Raw genomic sequence first — 19,019 nt, 5'->3', positions numbered from 1 at the left:
CTAAGAAGAGAAAGCCTTTCTTATGGGAAAAGCCAATTCATTAAATGTTAGTGAAACAGGACTTTCTGTGAAGCCCTGGTAGTTATCTCATCTTTGCACCATCTCAGGTGTGCACCCAGGTGTGTCTGCCCACATCCAACCCCCCTCATGCTGCTAGTATCTGTGTTCCCAGCATGGGAGTTGGGGCGGATTCGGAGATTCTGACGCAAATACTTCAAGATGCAGACTTTATGTGTATTTTTGAAGACTCCATTGGGTGGTTCCTTCTGTGTGAAACATGAAAATATCCCACTTCCTGTTGGCCATCTGCTTTTCCCAGAAAATTGTCTTGCTGGTAATGGCCCTGCTTGAAACAAACCCGTCACCTCCTGCTCTGAACACAGCCCACAAACAAGCGCTGTCCAGTTTGTTAGTTGTTTAGCAAAACCTCTCCTTTCTGCTTGTGTATTTTGCCCTGTGTGTTTGTGGGTTGCAAAGGAACTATTGTACCCATATTTACAGCAAGCAGCAGGGCTGCAAATTAGTTTTAGTGACAGACTGAAGATAGCCAGCTGTAGTGCAGTATTTCAAATGTGTATGTTACAAAAATATGTGTTCATGAAACTAAAATTTCAAATTATGTTCTTCCTTCACATCTTGAAATAAATAGCTGGGTATATGAAATGCAATGAAGCACTATTTCTACTTTTTTGCAAAACTGAAAATTAGCATATTCAAAATCCTTGGTGACTTAGCTTTTTAAACAAAGCTAAAACACAACTCTGCGTGTGTTTAAGCAGTATTATTTAAAAAAAAAAAAAAAAACCTCACTGCCATTGAGTCCGTTCTGATGCATAGTGACCCCCTTTGGGTTTCTGAGGCGGTAAATCTTTACGGGAATAGCTTGCCCGGTCTTCCTTCCATGGAGTGGCTGGTGGGTTTGAACTGTCAACCTTCTGGTTAGCAGTCATATGCTTTAGGCAGTACGCCACCAGAGCTTCTTAAGCAGTGTCGTGGCATGAAGGACATTTTCAAAGATGAAAAGGAAGTAACCTCCAATCCTGTTGCACTAATACAGTTATCTCATTGTTTGCCTTGCACTTTCTGTTCATTAGCGTATTTTTCCAAACTGTTAATCAGTTTATACAGTTGACTCTTGAACAGTGTGGGAGTTTGAGGTGCCACCCCCCACATAGTAAAAAATCTGTGTATAACTTTTGACTCCCCAGGAACTTAACTACTAATAGACACCGTTGACTAGAATCCTTACCCATAACGTAGTCAGTTAACACAGTTCTTGCTGGTCATTGACTGGATTTTCACGCTCAGACACTGAGACACATACACAGCAGACGTTTATTAACTGTACAGCATGAGGGTGGTTTACTTCATTAACCTGAAGTGGGTCATCATAGGTCTCTATCCTCTTTGTATCCACGTTGAGTAGGTTGAGGAGGAGGAAGAGGAAGGCTTGGTCATACTGCCTCAGGGGCAGAGGCAGGAAGGGAGCTGGAGAGGCAGGAAGGGAGCTGGAGAGGCAGGAACACTCAGTTTAACTTTATGGAAAAACTTTGTTAATTTTTGACTGATTCTTCATTTTTCCAAAAATGTTTCTTTACAGTACCAGTCCTTCTTCTATCATTTGGTTTCATTTCAGTGCCCATACCATAGAAGGATCCATGTCGTAAAAGAAGTTAAAAGCAGTCTTGAATAACTGGAACCTTTTTGCCAGTTTGTCTAATATCAGTTTGTTTTCTGGCACTGCTTCCTCTACACAGTCTTCCTTAGTGTCTGCCACTGGTTCAGAAGCACTCATTTCCATCACGTTGTCTTCTGTTCATTCCTCTGCTTTGGTGTCTTTTAGCTCTTGCATTTCTGCAAGATCTGTACCTTGAAAAATATACATGTATAAGTGGACCCGCATGGTTCAAACCCATGTTTGGGTTCAAACAACATGTTCAAGAATCAACAGTAAACTGACATTTTATTTCCTTTTCTTTTAACAATATTTCAATCATTTACTATTTGTTTACTTAGTCTTTATAATTTATTGGCTTCACACACACACACACACACACACACACACCATATACCAGTGCTATAGTGAACATCTTAATGGACACATATTGTTTCTTTTTTCCACCTGAGTTATTTCCTTAGGGTCAGTCTCTGAGAATGGGAATACTTGGTTGAAGATACGAACACAGCTTGGTAAGTATTGCCACATGACTGCTGGAAGGATTACACCAATAGATACCCACTGTCATTGAGTCGATTCTAATTGATAACAACCCATTGGGATTTTGTAAATCTTTTTGGGAGTAGATTGCCCCATCTTCCTTCCATGGAGCATCTTGTGGGTTTGAACAGCTGACCTTCTAGTTAGCAGCCAAATGCCTTATCCACTATACCACCACAGCCCCTTGCACCAATATACAAAACAAACAAACAAACCAAATTCACTGCTGTTGAGTCGTATCTGACTCATAGCAATCCCTCCTTGGATTTCTGAGGTGGTATCTCTATGGAAGTAGGTTGCGCTGTCTTCCTTCCAAGGAGTGGCTGGTGGGTTTGAACCACTGACCTTCTGGTTAGCAGCCAATGTCTTATCCAGTACACCCCCAAAGCTCCTTATATCAGGATACCAAAAAAAGAAAAAAAAAACAACCAAACTCACTGCCGTCGAGTTGTATCTGACTCATAGCGACCCCTCCTTGGGTTTCTGAGGTGGTATCTCTACAGAAGTAGATTGCCCAGTCTTCCTTCCAAGGAGTGGCTGGTGGTTTTGAACCGCCAGCCCTCTGCTTAGTAGTCAATTGCCTTGGGCACTACGCCTCCCACCCTGTATTTCGTTGGAGTCCATCAGTGGCACAGATGGTTAAGTGCTGGCCTTGTAGCTGAAAGGTCAGCAGTCAGAACCCACCCAGAGGCTCCTCAGAAGACAGACCTGGTGATATAGTTCCGAAAGTTCACAGCCTTGAAAACCCTGTGGAGTGATTCTCTTCTGCACATGAGATCACCATGAGTCAGAATCAATGACAACTTTGTTTTTTCCTTTAAAAATGGAATAAATTATGGAAGGACATTTTCCCATGTGTCCTAAGTTCTGCTAGGAGCTCTGGTGATGCTGTGGTTTGAACCCACCAGCCGCTAAGTGGGAGAAAGATGAGGCAGTCTGCTTCCATAAAAATTTACAGCCTTAGAAACCCTGTGGAGGTCACTATGAATTGAAATCAACTTGATTGCAGTGGTTTGGTTTGGTTTTGGGTAAGTTTTGCTATAATGAGTATAGATGTTCCTGAAAATGTCTGTACTATGCAGAATCATGCAGTAGAAAACCTCAGGGTTTATGGGGAAAATGGGGTTAGGACACAATACGCAAAAACATTGTCATTTGCATGGAAACATTCTGAGGAAGTAGTGGTCCATGTGAACCTCAGCCTATATGACCATGAGATCAGAAGAACAAGATGGTGCCTGGCTACCACTGTCAACTACTTAGAAAGGGATCAGTGCAAGAGATCTTGGATAGAGTGGGAGAACATGTGGAACAAAACTCAGAATCATAAAAATGGCCAGGTTCAGTGGTCTGATAGAGCCTGGTGAGACCCCAGAACTATAGCCCCTAGTTACCCTTCATATCTGGAATTGAACTCACTCCTGTGGCTTCCAGCAAAATAGTAGGTAGGCATGTAGGGTGAACATTTACATCAGGTAGATACACTCTTTAGAGCGATCACTCTATCAGTTGTGGGAGAAAAGAAGGGCAGTGTTTGCATAGGGAGATAGCTTGGGGGACAGGAATACATAGGAAAGGACACAGGGAAGAGATAATTACAGGGAGGAAGTAGGGAGAGAGCTGTTACATTGTGGGAAATTATAGTCATGAAACAAAATGTGTATGAACTGCTGTATAGAAAATGAATTTTCTCTATAAACTTTCACCCAAATCATAATTTTTTTCTTTTTAAATAAAAACCATGTTGTCAGTGACACATTAAAGGAAAAAAGTGGCATAATTTTACACATGGTAAATAGCTAAGAAATACAAAAATACTACAAAAAATGTGACACTTAACCTTGAAAATGACCTAAAGTTGGTTTGTGGAAATGAGAGAGGATGGCAGCTTAGAGGTTAGCGTGATGTGGCGGCAGAAGGGTGATCTGCATTGGAAGGAAAGCTCATCACAGCAGATGTGGGCGTGGCCGCATCATTCACAGTGCACTGGCCGGTGTTTGAGGTGTGTTCTCACATTTGTGTATTCGTAACTGTGCAGTTCGCTGGGTGTGTTTCTGCGTCCATCTCCTGTTTAAAGAGGCACTGCTGCTTCAGTGCAGAATCCTCACCTTCCACACAGGAGACGCGGGTTTGATTCCCAGACGAGGCACCTCGTGTATGGCCACCACCTGGCTGCCACTGGAGGCTTGCATGTTGTCTCTGTGATGCTGAACAGGTTTCAGCGGAGTTTCCAGGTCAAGGCAGATGAAGTAAGGCCTGGTGATCTTCCTCTGAAAATTAGCCCATGGGATGGAAACCCTGTGGTTCACAGCAGTCTGAGCCACAGTCAGGCATGGGAATGGTATAGGACCGGGCAGCATATCCTGTGTAAGTTGCTGTGATTTGGGGGCCGATTTGATGATAACTAGACTAGGAGCTCTCATGACATAGTGCCTAAGGCATTTGAGTGCTAACCAGAGTCTGGGGTTCAAACCCAGCAGCCACTCCTCGGAAGGATGATGGCTGATCTACTTCTATAGAGATACTGCCTCGGAAACCCAAGGAGGATCCCTGTGAGTTGAATCGACTCAACGGCAGTGAGTGTGGTTTTTGCTTTTTGGTAGCAACATAAACAACTGTCTCTTGTAGACAAAATTGTGCACAAGCAAATGAGGACTTGGCATTGTGCACAAATTGTTCCCTAGTACTTGAGTTGCATTGGAACAAATTTGCGTTTTCAAAACAAGCTCTAGCAGAACCAACTGTACCTTTTCTATTTCTATTTCCTCTTGATTGACTGGCATCTTAAGCTTCTATTCAATTTGCAAACAGAAGCTGTGTTTTCAGAAGAGTGTTTTTATCTCTATATTTAAAAATAGTCATGTAGATATATAATTGCATCTTACCGTTTAATAAATAAGGATTCTATCAATTTTACTTTATAATAAAGATTCCATCCTTAGCAGATTCCTTTCAGCTCTGTCTTCATACTTTGGAGCCTGAAACTCTTTGAACTACAAAATGAGCTTTAAGAACTCTCTGTTTATAAAGTAAAACCCTTCCTTTTATTTATTTGGGAGCTCTGGTGGTGTAGTGCCTAAGGCATTTGACTGCTAACCAGAAGGCTGGCGGTTCAAACCTACCAGCCACTCCTTGGAAGGAAGATTGGACAATTTACTTCTGTAGTGAAACCACCTCGGAAACCCCAGGGAGGGGTTGCTATGAGTCAGATCTGACTCGACGGCAGTGAATTTTTTTTTTAATTAATTTATTCATTTTTTTTAACTATGAAGTCTGCCTGGCAGCTAGTATTTATTGATTGATTGCCTGTTGGGTACACTGATTCCCTTTGTAGTTGAGAGAGATAAGCTTTCTCCTTGAAGACCTCCTCTCTGAACCTCAATCTTTTGAGGTGGAGGGTGAGACTGTACCAAGATAATAGGTGTGACTTTGCCAACCCCTACTAGGTAGGTAGAGTGAATTTCATCCTCTCCTTGAATGCCATTCCTGGATTTTCCCCTTGACATAACCTTCTCCACAACCTTCCCATGAGGGATGGAAGGGAGTCATCGTTACGCTAACCCTGAGGAGTTTGATCCTTTGAGTCCTCTTGCTGGTGGAAGAGGGTCCTGCCTTGCTTTCTGGATAATCCTATGGCGATCTGGTGATCTTGCTTCCCTCAGTAACCTAGCATCCTATAGAAGAGGATGAAAAACTTTAGGAGACATTTATGATCTCTTCCTGGACTTTTGTCAGTGATTAGTGATGGAACAATTGTTCTTCTGTATCACCCAACCCATTGCTGTCAATTCTGAGTCCTAGTGACTCTATAGGATGGAGTCAAACTACCCTGTAGGCTTTCTAAGGCTATAATGTGTCAGAAACAGACTGCCATATCTTTCTCCCATGGAGTGGCTGGTGGGTTTAAACTACCAAACTATTGATTGTATTACAGTCTCCTTGAATTACCAACCCTTGGGACTGCATTAGGGTTCAGATAAACCACGTTCCCCTGACTTCATGAATCTGACTCTCTGAAGTGTTGGACTTAGCCATTCTCTTACAAACAGGAATCTTTCTGATACAGGGATTTAAAAACCAGGAGATACTTAAGACTTCAGCACTGAGTCTTAACACAGAATGACACCATTAAAGTGTCTGGATTTTGATGATGTCATCCTAAAGAATTTGTTTCATTTATTTGACACTGTTTCCCAGCCAGGGCATTTTAAATCCTAGAACTGAAAGGAACTTCTTAGATAGCATATTAATCAAGATTTTTTTTACATTTGTTTGTTATTATCTAAAGACGCTCATGTCAGCAGCTGTTGAAATATCAGGCAGAAGACCAATATCTAGACCTGCTTAAGGCAGGACTGTCAGCCCTGGTGAATGGAGTTGGAGGTGGGGAATTCATGGGTCCCCAGTCTTGAGGTAACTGTCTGCTACACCCCATCAGATCATAAGACTTTCCAGAACAGGGGTGGAGCCCTCTGACAGCATCCATTGAGAACTTAATTTTACTGGGGATGAGACAGGTCTGGAGGCATGATTCATCTGAGCCTCTTGGCCAGGTAGTTGCAGAGAGCCATCTGACACCCATCCCTGCTCTCTGAGAACCTGAACCTGGCCTCTTTCTGCCTTACTGTGATGAAGATTTCCGATTGCCTGGTCTGGGCTTGTGGGACAGGAACTGTGCAGCCCCAAACCTGCTGCTTTCCTGCTGGTGAGCTGTTGGGGATGTAGGGATGGGGAAGATGGGCGTCCTGTCCTGGTGGAAAGCCCAAGCCAGCTTCCAGCTACAGCATAATCACGTCCATCCTAGATCAGGGGACTGCCAGTCCTTATGTTCCCCAGTTCCTCCGTCTGCCACAGCCTTTTCAGGGGCGTTTCTCTCTTAGGATAATGTTAACATCAGAGTTATTAACATGTCTGCAAAGGCCCTGCATGGTCTGGCCCCTGCCTACCTCTCAGTCTCATCTTTCAGTGTACTCTTGTTCCTTTTCTCACTTCAGCCACACTGCCTCTCTCTTCCTCAGAATGAACACACTCCTCGTTGGCTCAGAGCCACTGTACATTCTGTTCCCTCAGAGTGGAACTGTCCTCTCTGCGCCCCTTCTCCCACTCCCTTTTGCAGTTAGTGGCCACTGTTCCTTCAAATCTCAGCTCCAATGTCTCTTCCTCAGAGGAGCCCTTCCCAACCACCAAGATGAAATCACTGTCTTTTACATGCTGGCTGGAGCCTCACTTGTTTCCTTTAGAGCACTTATCTCAATATGACTTTATATGTTTATGGGTAATATTCTTGATTAATATATGCCTCCCCCACTAGGCTGTTAGTTCTGTGAACATGGGGATCACACTTGCTTTATCTCGCTATTGCACCTCCAATGTCTAGCACATATGCCTGGCTCATGATAAGCAATAAGCATTTGTGGAATGAATGAATGACCTCTGTCTTTGGTATTAGCTCTGAGATAATAGCTTGCCAAGTATTCCTTTCTCTTCTATTTTCTGGAAGACATTGTGTATAATTGTTATTATTTTTTCCTTAAGTGTTTGATAGAATTTACCAGTGAAGCTGCCTGGGCTTAGAATTTTCTTTGTTGAAAAGTTTTTAATAGAAATTCAGTTTCTTTAATATGTACAGGATTATTTAGGTTCTTCATTTATTCTGAGTGAGTTTTGGTAGTTTGTGTCTTTTATCTATTTGGTTTATTTTATTCCAGGTGGGAAATTTATGAGCATTATTAATATTTTCCCATTATTATCTTTGTATATCTGTGGAATCTCTATGGATACTCTTTCATTTTCCTTACAAGTAATTTGTGTTTCTTATGTTTGTTTTTGTAAGTGTGATAGGGATTTATCAACTTTATTGTTCTTCTCAAAGAACCCAGTTTGGGTTGCACTGATTTTCTCTTTCTTACTATTTTTAACTTTATTTTTCTTTTATTATTTTCTTCTATTTGCTCCTTTGCATTTAACTTGTTCTTCTTTTTCTACTTTCTTAAGGTGAAGCTTAGTTATGTGTTTTAGGCTTTTCTTCTTTCCAGTGTAAGTGTATAGTACTATGAATTTCCCTCTGAACACAGCTTTACTTGTCTTCCACAAATTTTGGTATCTTGTATTTTCATTTACATTTAATTTGGAATGTTTTATTTGTTTTTCAATGTTTTATTGTGATTTGTGTGAAACTGTACCGAGAAAATTAGATTTCCATTGAACAGCTCATGCACATTTTGTTCCATGTCATTGATTGCAATCCCTTCCCTGTAACATCACTCCTCCAGCTTGCTTCCTGTGCTTTTCATTTTCATTTCTCCTTCTTTTTTAAGCCTTCCTGCATCTGAACTTTGTCTTTGGGCAAATGCTGCCTTTTTGAACTTGAATGGTTGATTGTTCTAAGGAGTTTGTACCTTCTTAGAGTTATTTTTCACCTTGTAGATCTGTCTCTTTTTGACTGAAAATTGACCTGTGGGAGTGAGTTCAGTTCCAGGTCTGGAGAGTAACCAAGGCCACGCTGTTGGCAGCTAATCAGTAAGACTGGTCTTTTTTTTTTTTTTTTTTTAATTATTTTGAGTTTTGTTCCACATTTTTATCCCACTCTATCCAGGACCTTCTAAAGTGATCCCAGAGCAGTTGGTATTGGTAGCTGGGCACCATCTAGTTCTTCTGGTCTCAGTGTGGTGGAGGCTGGGGTTCATGTGGTTTTTTCATCCTTTGGACTAATCATTTCCATGTATCTTTATTTTCTTTACTCATCTTTGCTCCAAATGAGGAGAAACAAATAGTTGGACCTTAGGTGGCTGCTTGCAAGCTTTTAAGATCCCAGTTGCTACTCTCCAAAGTAGATTGTAGAGCATTGTCTTTGGGTACTGTGTTTGTGCCAATTGACCTTGATGTCCTCAGAGACTATGGTTCTGAGTCTCTAGGCCCAGTGACTCACTCCCTCAGGCTAAGAAGTTTTCCTAACTTTGCCTCCTGAATGCCCTATCTATATTCATAGCTGTATTTGCAGCATATGTAAATACATATGTAGAAATACCCTCTTTCAAACCTGTGTATATTCATGGATATAGTCCCATTCTCCTTGCTACACCTGTTCAGCTGTGTATCTATGTCCACTTGGAATATTATTTTATTACTGTTATTTCAGGATTGTGTATAAATTAATACTTACCTCTGTTGCTTTTCACTCTTGTTCTCCTTGCATTGTCTGCCTTTCCTTGATCATTTTCTGCTGACCTGCCCCTTATAGAATATTGTCTTCCCATTCACCCAAGTTAATATGTGTCTACCTTCTAATTACTGGTTTTATCTCTCTTTCCCTCCCATCCCTGGTGACTATCGAAGAATGTTTCTCTTTGTGTGAAAACCTTTTCTTGACTTTTTATGATAGTGATCTCATACACTAATCATCCTTTTGTGATTGACTAATTTCACTCAGCATACTGTCCTCTAGGTCCATCCATGTTGTGAAATGTTTTGCAGGTTCATCATTGTTCTTGAACATTGTATAGTATTACATTGTACCCTATTTTGTTTATCTATCTGTTGATGGGCATTTAGGTTGTAGTTCCAAATATTATTACATCTCCCTTGAGAACTTCTTTGACTAATGGGCCATTTAGAGATATGTGTGTTAATTTCCAAATATTTGGGAGACATATTAAAATGTCTCTTTGTTATTAATTTGTATCTAATTCTATATTGGTCAGAGAACATCCTTTACATGATTTCTGTTCTTTTGAATCTGTAAGGTTTGTTTTATGGTCTAGAGTAGGATATATGTTACTTCTGCCCTTGAGAAGAATGTGTATACTGCTGTTTTTATTTAGGGTCTTCTATAAATGTTTGTTGAAGGCTGGCAGTTCAAACCCACCAGCCACTCCTTGGAAGGAAGGTTGGGCTGTTTACTTCCACAATGATGCTGCCTCAGAAACCCAAAGAGGGGTTGCTATGAGTCGGGGCCTACTCAACGGCACATAACAGTAAGATAGATGTTTGTTAGGTCAAGTTGATTAATCATATTTATGAGATATTCTGATCTTAGGGAGCTCTGATAGCGTAGTGCCTAAGGCATTTGACTGCTAACCAGAAGGCTAGCAGTTCAAATCCACCAGCTACTCCTTGGCAGGAAGGTTGGGCAGTCTACTTCCGTAGTGATAACTGCCTCGGAAACCCAAGGAGGAGTTGCTGTGAGTCGGACCTGACTCAACGGCAGTGAGTTTGGATTTGAGTTTTGTATCCTTACTGATTTGATATGTACTTGTTCTGTCAGTTGCTGAGAGTAGATAGCCCAGAATAGCATACAAACAAGATAACAAAATTTATTACCTTTTGGGCCAGGTTTCTTTCAGTTAGCAAAATGAATTTGAGATTTACTCTTGTTACTGTGTGAATTGGTACTTTGCTCCTTTTTATTGCTGAGTAGTATTTCCTTATCAGCTCTGGTAGCATAGTGCCTAAGGCACTTGACTGCTAACCAGAAGGCTGGCGGTTCAAACCCACCAGCCAGCCACTCCTCGGAAGGAAGATGGGGCAGTCTACTTCCCTAGTGATACTGCCTTGGAAACCCAAGGAGGGGTCGCTATGAGTCGGAGACGACTTGATGGCACATAACAACAACAACAACAGTATTTCTTTATATGGATTGATTTCAGTTTGTTTTATCTGTTGACTTTTTGAAGGACATCTAGGTTTTTGCTAGTTTTTGGCAATATGAATAAAGCCACTAGAAACGTTCACACAAGGTTTTTATGTGAACTTAATTTTACAGTTTACTTGGGTAAATACCTAAGAGTGGAATTGCTGAGTTGGATGGTAAAGTGTATGTTTAATTTTAAAAGAAACTGCTAAACTCTTTTCCAAAATGCCTGTAGCATTTGTGGTCCCATGAGCAATGAATGAGAGTTCCCTCTTACTTAGCAACCTTGTCAGCATTTAGTATTGTCACTGTTTTTTGTATTGTTTGTTTGTTTTAAAAAAACATTCTAATAGGTGTCTCATTGTGCTTTTAATTTGCATTTCCTCAGTGTCTCATAATGGTGACCATCTTTTCATATGCTTATTTGCCACCTGTATATCTTATTTGGTTAGGTGTCCATTCAGTCTATTTGGCCTAGTAGATAATTGAGTTATTTGATTGCCTATTGTTGAGTTTTAAGAGTTCTTCACATATTCTGGATTGTTGCTGTTGTTGTTATGTGCCATTGAGTTGGATCTGACTCATAGCAACCCCTCCTTGGGTTTCTGAGGCAGTATCACTACAGAAGTAGATTACCCCACCTTCCTTCCGAGGAGTGGCCGGTGGGTTTGAACCGCCAGCCTTCTGGTTAGCAGTGAAGTGCCTTAGGCACTACGCCACCAGAGCTCCTATATTCTGGATACAAGTCCTTTATTGTATACATGGTCTGTAGATGCTTTTCTGTTCAAGTCTTTGACAGAGCAAAAGTGCTTACTTTTAAGGAAGTACAGTTTAATCAATTTTGGTCCTTATGGAGCAGGCTTTTGCCATGATCCGTCTTGAGTTAATTTTTTACATAAGGTGTGAATTCTGTGTTACACTGTTTTTCAACCTCAGCAAAAATTTTGCCTTTTAATAAGGGAGTTCTGATGTATGTATATATTCATAAGTGATATATTTGGTCTGATTTCTGCTTTCATATTCAGTAGTTTTTGGCTTTTGTCCTTTAATGTTATTTCATTTTTAAAATGTTTTGCATTATGGACTATATTTCCATCTTTTCATTTGTTTTGAAATATGTGTTTTCTTTCCTTTTTTTTTTTAATTCTCCGTGTTTTCTAAACAGTTTTATTGAGGTGTACTTTATATACAATAAAATCTGCACATTTTAAACGTAACGGTTGCTACCTTGGCATGTGCACACACCACCACCTAAGTCAAGATGTAGAGCACTTCCTTTTCTTCATGCAATCTACTGATGGGATTATGTCCCTGCAGATTACTGCTGTTGGTCTGTCTTCTCGTGTGTCTGGCTTTTCAGTCATCATAATGCCTGTGATTATTCTAAGTTGCTAGGTGTATCAGTAGTTCATTCATTTTATTTCTGACTAATATTCCATTACATAAAGATACTAAAAAAAACAAAAACAAAACCCACTGCCATCGAGTTGATTCCAACTCATGGCGAGCCCATTGGGTTTCTGAGGCTGTAAATCTTCATGAGTGTAAGTTGCCTAATCTTCCTTCTATGGAGCAACTGGTGGATTTGAACAACTGACCTTCTGGTTAGCAGTCAAATGCCTTAGGCACTGCACCACCAGAGCTCCTTATGAAGATACTACAGCTTGTCTATTTAATCGCCTGTTAAAACATACGCATTCGTCCAGTTTTTTTGTCTTTTATGAACAAAAACACTATAATCATTTGACTATATGCCATTTTACGGACATATTTTCCTTTCTCTGAGATAAGCAATTATTTCTAAAAATATACATAAATATAAGTTTTTCTGGTTATAGAATGTAAGAGTCATATGGTAAGTTTTGACTCCCTTTCATCTAAGGCCACTTTCTGTGTCTTTGTTATGTTAAACTGATGTTTGAAAATAACATTTTTTAATTTTGATTTTCTATTTCAGCACTGTATATTGTTGTTGTTGTTGTTGTTGTTGTTATGTGCCGTCGAGTCAGCCCTGACTCATAGCGACCCCTCCTTGGGTTTCTGAGGCAGTATCACTACGGAAGTAGGATTGCCCAACCTTCCTTCCGAGGAGTGGCTGGTGTGTTTGAATCGCCAGCCTTCTGGTTAGCAGTCAAGTGCCTTAGCCACTATGCACTGTATATACAAGTCATCATTTAAGACTCATTTTATATGGCTTGCTTTCAGTTTTATTGTAGTTGTAACAGTCCCTTAGACTTAACTCTAGATATGAGTTTTATGTCATTGTTGACCATTAATCCTAGAATGCATGCTTCTTCTTCCTTCTTGAATTTTAAATTAAAAAATTTATGTTTGAAGTTATTTGGAGTAGCTGTTTGAAACTTTGCTTTTTAAATGGATACAGACTATATTTTATTCTCTGACACCTGAGTTGTATAGCCTTTCTTCTTTACTTATCATCCAAAGGACCACTTGATAAAGTTCTTGAGTTCACAATACTTAATTCTTCAAATTGTGTATAAGCACAATCAGGAAGTCTTCCTGATTTTTTTCCTAAGTTTCATTTATTTCGTTCTTGTTGAAAATACACACAGCAAAACGTACACCAGTTGGACAGTTTGTGCATGTACACAGTTCAGTGACACTGACTACGTTCTTCAAGTTGCGGACCATTCTCACCCTCTTGTGCCAAGTTGTTCCTCCCTCATTAACAGAAACTTACTGCTTTCTAAGCTTCCTGTCTAATCTTTCAATTTGATCCCACATAGGTAGTTCCTAAAAGAGCATGGTGCTCAAGGCAGACCTTCTTCTAGTAGTTAAGCTATACTATGGTTTGGTTTTAAGACAACTTTAGGGCTCCACTGTATACCTGGAAATTCGTACAGAACGTAGCAATACACTTGTAGAAACACTGTCTGCCAAACATCTACATGGTCTTGGGCACACTCCCCCCTTTATAGACATACCTAATAGTTCAGCCTGTCCACCCATCTGTCCTCCCTTATATCCATGTTTGCCTTCACTGACAACGCAGTACTGTATTTGCAAAAGGGTTCGTCATTGAACCCAGGCACCTCTCCATGTCTGCCTCTTCCTTAATGCCACTGTGTTGATCACTCACATTTGGTACTTTGCCCTTCTCTCCATGCAAATCAATCCTTGTCTCTACCTGTCTAACACTTTTCTCTCCCCTCCCACCCCTGGTAACCAACAAAGAAAATTTCCTTCCATATATAAATCTTTCCTTGACTTTTTACAATAATGGACTAATACGATATTTGTCCTCCTGTGATTGATTTATTTCACACAGCATCATGTCCTCCGAGTTCATCCATGTTATGGGTGTTTTGCAGATTGTACATTGTTATTTAGGGTTGCATAGTATTCCATTGTGTGTATATACCATAGTTTGGTTATCCGTTCTTCTGTTGATGGACACCTAGGTTGTTTCCATCTTTTGGCTATTGTAAATAGTGCTGCAATGAACATGGCTGTGCATATGTCTGTCTTTGTCCTGGCTCTCACTTCTTTAGGATATATACCTAGTAATGGGAGCTCTGGTAGTGTAGTGCCTAAGGAATTTGACTGCTAACCAGAAGGCTGCTGGTCCAAACCCACCAGTCACTCCTCGAAAGGAAGGTTGGGCAATCTACTTCCGTAGTGATACTGCTTTGGAAACCCAAGGAGGGGTCACTATGAGTCAGATCTGACTCAATGGCAGTGAGTTAGTTAGAGTTGTTGTTGTTGTTGTGCACCGTCGACTCGGACCTGACTCATAGCGGCCCCTCCCTGGGTTTCTGAGGCGGTTATCACTACGGAAGTAGATTGCCCCATCTTCCTTCTGAGAAGTGGCTGGTGGATTTGAATTGCCAGCTTTCTGGTTAGCAGTCAAGTACCTTAAGCACTATGCTACCAGAGTGGAATGGCTGGGTCAAACGGTATTTCTAATTCTAACTTTTTAAAGAATTGCCATACTGTTTTCCACAGTGGTTGTACCATTTTACAGTCCCACCAGGTGTGTATGAGACACAATCTCTCCGCATCCTCACCAGCATTTGTTATTTTCTGTCTTAATGAACTTTGCTACTAGTGCTGGGGCAAGATGTGTCATTGTTGTTTTGATTTGCATCTCTGTAATGGCTAATGATAGTGAGCATTTCTTCATATGTTTATTGGCTGCCTGAATATCTTCTTTGCTGAAGTGTCTCTTCATGTCTTCTGCTCATTTTTAAATTGGATTATTTGTCTTTTTGTTGTTGAGGTGTTGGAGTTTTGTATAAATTCTAGAGATAAGTCCCTTGTCAGATATGTCATTGCTGAATATTTTTACCCAATTTGTAGGTTTTCTTTTGACTCTTTTGGAGAAATCTTTGGAAGCACATAAAAATTTAATTTTTAGAAGGTCCCTTTCATCTAGTTGCTCTTCTGCTGTTTGTGCATTTTGGGTTATGCTTGATAGTCTATTTATGCCATATATTATGGGAGCTCTGGTGGCATTAGGGCCCCTAAATTTGCCTGTAGTTTTTCCTTGAGGAACTTTATAGTTTTAGGTTTCACATTTAAGTCCTTGATCCATTTGGAGTTAGTTTCTGTGTATGGTGCGAGGTACAGATCTTGTTTCATTTTTCTGCAAATGGATAGCCAGTTTTGCCAACACCATTTATTAAACATTGTCTTCCCCATTTAATGGATTTTGGCCCTTTGTCAAAGATCAGCTATCAGATGGATCTATTTCTGGGTTCTCAATTCTATTCCATTGGGCTATCTGTCTGTCATTACACCAATACAAGGCAGTTTTGACTACTGTGGCTGTGTACTAGGTTATGAGATCCAGCAGTGTGAGACCTCCTACTTTGTTCTTTTTCTTCTTCTTCTTCAATAGTGCTTTGCTTATCTGAGGTCTCTTTCCTTTCCATATAAAGTTAGTGATTGGTTTTTCCATATCCTTAAAGAATGTTGATGGGATCTGGATTGAGAGTGAATTGAATGTATAGATTTCTTTGGGTAAAATTGATATTTTCACAATGTTCAATCTTCCTATCCACGAGCATGGTATGTTCTTCCATTTATGTAGATCTCTTATGGTTTCTTGAAGTATTTTTTTTAATAGTTTTCTTTGTGCAGGTCTTTTGTGTCCCTGGTAAGATTTATTCCCAAATATTTTATTTTTTTGGTGGCTATTGTAAATGATACTGATTTCCTTATTTCTGTTTCAGCAATCTCTTTGCTGGTGTAGAGGAATCCAACTGATTTTTGGATTTTGATCTTGTATCGTGTTACGATGCTAAATCTCTCAATTAGTTCCAGTAGATTTTTGACTGAGTCTTGGGTTTTCTAGGTATAGGATCATATCATCAGCAAATAGGGATCATTTGATTTCGTCCTTGCCATTTTGGATGCCTTTGATTTCCCTTTCTTGCCTTATTGCCCTAGCTGGGACTTGCAATACAATGTTGAATAGAAATGGTAATAGAAGGCATCCTTGTCTGGTTCCTCTTCACAAGGGGAATGGTTTCAGTGTCTCTCCATTGAGAAAAATGTTGGCTGTTGGTTTTGCATTGTTGTTGTTGTTAACAACAGCAATGTTATGTGCCATCGAGTCAGACTCGACTCATAGAGACCCCTCCTTGGGTTTCCGAAGTGGTTATCACAACGGAAGTAGATTGTCCAATCTTCCGAGGAGTGGCTGGTGGGTTTGAACCACCAGCCTTCTGGTTAGCAGTCCAGTGCCTTAGGCAGTACACTACCAGAGCTCCTTCGTTTTGCATAGATGCTCTTTATTATGTTGAGGAATGTCCCTTCTATTCCTATTTTTCTGAGAGTTTTGATCAGGTATGGGTGTTGGATTTTATCAAATGCCTTTTTGGCATCAGTTGATATGATCATGTGGTTCTTTTCCTTTGTCTTGTTTATGTGTGATGAATGATGTTGATTGTTTTTCTAATGTTGAACCATCCTTGCATACCTGATATGAACCCCACTTAGTTATAATGAATTACTTTCTTGATATGTTGTTGGAGTCTGTTGGCTAGAATTTTTTTCAAGATTTTTGCATCTATATTCATGAGGAATATTGTCTCTAGTTTTCCTTTTGAGTGATGTCTTTGCCTGGTTTTGGTATCAAGATTATGCTTGCTTCATAAAATGAATTAGGGAGGATTCCATCCTTTTGTATGTTTTGGAAAGTTTGAGGAGGATTAGTGTCAGTTGTTCTCTGAATATTTGGTAGAATTCTCTGATGAAACTGTCTGGGCCAGGATTTTTTTTTTGTTGGTCATTTTTTGATGACCTGTTCACTTTCTTCTTTTGTTATGGATCTGTTCAACTTTTCCACATCAGTCTGTGTTAGTTTAGGTAAGTGGTGTGTTTCTAGAAGTCTGTCCATTTCTTCCACATTTTCAAATTTGTTGGAGTACATTTCTTCATAGTATCCTGATATTATCCTTTTTATCTCAGTTGGTTCTGTTGTGATGTCACCCATTTTGTTTCTTATTTGTGTTATTTGTATTCTCTCCCTCTTTTCCTTTGTTAAATTTGCCAGTGGTTTGTCAATTTTATTGATCTTTTCAAAAAACCAACTTCTGGTCTTGTTGATTTTTTCTATAGCCCTTCTATTTTCTGTTTCATTGATTTCTGCTCAAATCTTGATTATTTCCTTTCTTCTGGTGACTGTAGGCTTTTCTTTCTCTAATTGTTGGAGATGTTGGTTTAAAGTGTTCATTTTGGCTCTTTTTTCTTTTTTGATGTATGCATTTATTGCTATAAATTGGCCTCTGATCACTGCTTTTGCTGTGTCCCAAAGATTTTAGTATGTTGTGTTTTCATTCTGGTTTGATTCAAGGAATTTTTGAAATTCAATTTTGATTTCTTCTCTTACCCAGTCTTTTTCAAGGAGGGTGTTGGTCAGTTTCCATGTGTTTCATCTTTTTTCCATTGATCTTCCTATTGTTGATTTCTAATTTGATTGCATTGTGATCTGAGAAGATACTTTGCAGTATTCCAGTGTTTTAAAATTTATTAAGCCTTGCTTTATAGCCTAACACATGGTCTATCCTGGAGAATGCTCCGTGTGCACTGGAAAAGAATGTATATTGTGCTGTTGTTTCGTGAAGTGCTCTGTAGATGTCTATAAGGTCAAATTGGTAGATTGTATTGATAAGCTCTTCTGCGTGTTTGTTGAGTTTCTTTTCAGTTGTTCTGTCTTTCATTGAAAGTGCTGAATTAAAGTCTTCCACTATGAGTGTGGAGTCATCTATTTGCCTTTTCAAGTCTTTTAAAGTCTGATTTATGTATTTGGGGTCTCTTTCATTGGGTGCATAGATATTTATTATGCTGACATCTTCTTGTTCACTTGATCCTTTAATCATTATATAATGTCCTTCCTTGTCTTGTATGGTGGATTTTGTCTTAAAGTCAATTTAATTAGAAATTAATATTGCCACTACTTACTCTTTTTTGATTGCCATTTGCTTGATATATCTTTTTCCAACCTTTGATTTTTAGTCTCTTTTTGTCTTTGTCTCTAAGATATGTCTCTGGTAGACAGCATATTGATGGGCTGTGTTTTCTTATCCAGGTTGCATCTCTCCATCTCTTGAGTGGTGCATTTAATCCATGAACATTCAGCATAGTTATTGACAAGTATGAAGTGGTTGCTATCATTTTGTCATGTGTTTTTTCATGGTGTTCCTGGTATCTTTGTTCCATATAATTTTCTGTGCTTAGCTCTTTATGTTTATGATTTGTGTTATCCTTTCCTTTGTTGCTGTTGTTTTAGTATTTGCTAAATATTTGTCCTTGTCCTCTTTTTTTGTTGTGATGTGAAGTGTTCTGGTTACCTAGTGCCAATCTGAGAGGAATATATCACAAACAGGATGGGCTTAATAAGCATGAGTTTATTCTCTTGCCGTTTGGGAGGCTAAAAGTCTAAGTTCAAAGTGCCAGGCTCTAGGGGCTGTGTGAAAGCCCCTCAACCTTGAGCTTCAGCCCTACCTCTTGTTCCTGGTCCACTGAACCTAGGGGCATCTCTTCACTCAGGCAGCTGCTGGCTGCTGAGGCTGACAAGCCCAAGGTTGACAAATAAAACAGCACTTCCTGATGTTACAAAACCACACAGCAGGCCATTAATTCAAGTCCATTGCAAGTCCCAATGTTGGCAGAGCATGGCAGGCTGTTGAACAGCGACACGACTAC

This window comes from Orycteropus afer, unplaced genomic scaffold (assembly GCF_000298275.1).
Source record: "Orycteropus afer afer isolate SDZICR_OR568_19922 unplaced genomic scaffold, OryAfe1.0 scaffold00057, whole genome shotgun sequence".
Classification (NCBI taxonomy): Eukaryota; Metazoa; Chordata; class Mammalia; order Tubulidentata; family Orycteropodidae; genus Orycteropus; species Orycteropus afer.
The sequence above is the reverse complement of the archived record's forward strand: the minus strand, read 5'-3'. Positions refer to the sequence as shown.